Raw genomic sequence first — 2,804 nt, 5'->3', positions numbered from 1 at the left:
TTTTTCTAATTTTAAGAATTTCTGAATACAAGGAAGCAGTTTATATGAATCAGAACTGAGGTGCCTTCGAGGATGGTTCATTCCCTTTTAAACGTTTTTAAGAGATGGCACTAAGGCAGACTTTGTGATTTATGCAGGTATTGACATTCCAGGGCACTGCAGTTTACCTCTTTGTGCTCACAGTGCAGAGATTTCTTCTGTAAAATTAATAGTGGATGTGTGGCTCTTCCCTTCCTAGGGTGAGCTAGGAGAGAAAGCTGCCCTGCAGCACACAGGAATCAGTGCTTAGAAAGAGCACCAGGCTTCTATTTCTCATCGATGCAAAGCTGTATATCCAGTAATGAGGGCTGTGAACACTTCTATATGCTTCAACATCAGATTTTCATTAACCTGGACTTTTTTTTTTTTTTGATGTTTCCAAAAGTAAAACCTCGGTGAAATTTTCATTATCAAATGAATCAATACACAAAATATGTATGATAAGCCTAAGAAATAATGTGAAATTACACATCTTTAAATAGTATTAGCTGTTCAGGGTTGTTCCCAAAATATAGCAGTACTCCAAAGTACACATTTCAACTTTATGAGCCTTATGATGTAGATAGTTTTAAGGCATGGCATGATCAGCATTATTTTATTATAGAAATATTTTTCTGTAACAGAAATAAATATACACATATTTCTAAGGTCCTTCATATCCACACAATATAAACCTTTAATCTTTCTCCTAACTAAACTTACACATACAAGTCTATGGATTTAAACTTACCTTAGACAAAAAAAAAAAAAAAACAAACAATAAAGACACTAAAACCTATAGGCTTTGATGGAAACTACTCTGGCAGTGCAATGACTACAGTACATGGCCTTGCAAAGGTGGAAAGTACCCAAAACGTTTATGAATGCTAGGAAAACAAGATCTCTCTCAAAACTACATTTTCTTTGATGAAATGAGTTCTGATCACAGAAGAACCTGGAAAAAAAAATATGTAGCAGTATTTATTTAATACAACTACAACCCTTGTTATGCATTTTGCCACAAGCCCTTCCTGGTATTAATGCCCTTAACAATTTGAAATCTTCTAACTCTGGAATGCACAGCATGAAACCAATTTGCAACAGAAGAGGGGAAAAAAGAATCACTTCTATTTAATTCTTCTAACTTATATTTTACTAGGCCAAAGTCCTATTCCTTGGTGTTTTTTTTTTCAAGGCACTCCCCAAAAGGGAGTCCTACTGAAAGATCCAGGGCAAAAACTAGCCCGTTTAAAAGAAAAAAAATCTTTGACACTTTGATGTAAACTTAACTGACCACTGCTGAAGTCTGTTTGCCTTGACAGCCAGGAAAGTCCTGTGAGCAGCAGAACTCAGGCCCACAGTGGCCAAAGACCCCAATTTCACAAGTTCAGTTAGTAACTCTGGAAAACCTGAATTCCTGCAACAACAAACAGGTTTTGGAGCACTCGGATCTTTACAGAGCAGCAGCATCAACTTCCTTGCTAACACCTTTATAAAGCACTTTTGTCACTGTCACAGGGGAAGTGAAGCAGAGCTCTGCTAGAGTAGGGTGAGTGTGGCCACCACCCCAGCCATCACAACAGGACCAAGCTATGACACATCACAGTTCTGGCATTCTGCAGAGACTCCTCGTTAAGCAATGCCACCTTCTTACAGGTAAATAACTTGCTTACTTTTAATTGCACTCCAAAAAACCAAAAAGGCACCAGTTTACATTTAGGTGTGTACAGCCTACACTGTGTCAGCTTTAAAAATGGCACTGATGTTTTTCAGTTCTTCAGAGAATAAAAAGAAAATTAAAAAGCAATATAACATTCTCTAAAAATAAAAGTACAATCACTGGCTTATACATCTGCACTTCCATAGCAGATTTACAAGCAAACTTGTGAGACAGATTTTATTTCAATAGAAAACAGAAGTCTGGTCCTGACCAAGTGCTCAGTGCTTCCCAGTGCAGCTCCAAGGAGCTGTAAAGCCTCAGTGTGCTTCAGGCACACTCAAAGTGGTATCAGCATAGAGTCCCTGGAAACACAAGGGAGGAGAGGAAAAAAGGTGGAGAAGGAAGAAACAAAAGAATTCTGCAACACTCACAACATCACTATGAAAAGAATGCAAGACATGACAATACAAAAAAGAAATACTGCTGCAATCAGGGTTCAGTGCACGACACTTACACTGAACACTGCCACACTCTCATTACAAAGCTTTAGTAGCCAAGACACCTGGTTTCAGTCTGAGTATTCCACAGAGAAACTTTGGATTTAGTGGATGCTTTGAGCTACATATGGCCATCAAAACATTTCTGAAGGGAGCAAAAAAAGTGAGCATTTTCTGTAAAAGAGGAAGTTACAATGGATTTTAATTCCTCCTAAGTATGTTTAATTAAGATTATTAAATTTTAATTAAATTATTATGCCTAAAAAGACAGTGTTATTTGTAGCTTAGAACTCAGAGTTACAATGACTGGTGTCTGCCCCACGTTCTCAAGTTCAGTAACACCACTGAAAGGCAAAGAAACACTCAATGCAGAGTTTAAGAAAAGAAATACCAGAGGAGGGAGATGCCTCTAAACTGCAGTAACACATTCCTGTTCTCCTAGCCCCTAACATCACATACTGGCCTACTTCTTTCAGCAACAGCAACGGTGACATAAACTTGTCCCATTTAGTCTTGTACTGCACTCACTGTGGGATTAAAGCACACTCATTTTAAGAGAGAAAGTTGGGAGCACAGACATCCCACCTGTCATCAAAGTGCACTGCCACAAAAACAATGAAGTTACAAAA

Source organism: Cinclus cinclus, chromosome 11 (assembly GCF_963662255.1).
Source record: "Cinclus cinclus chromosome 11, bCinCin1.1, whole genome shotgun sequence".
NCBI lineage: Eukaryota > Metazoa > Chordata > Aves > Passeriformes > Cinclidae > Cinclus > Cinclus cinclus.
Note: the sequence above shows the minus strand (reverse complement) of the source record.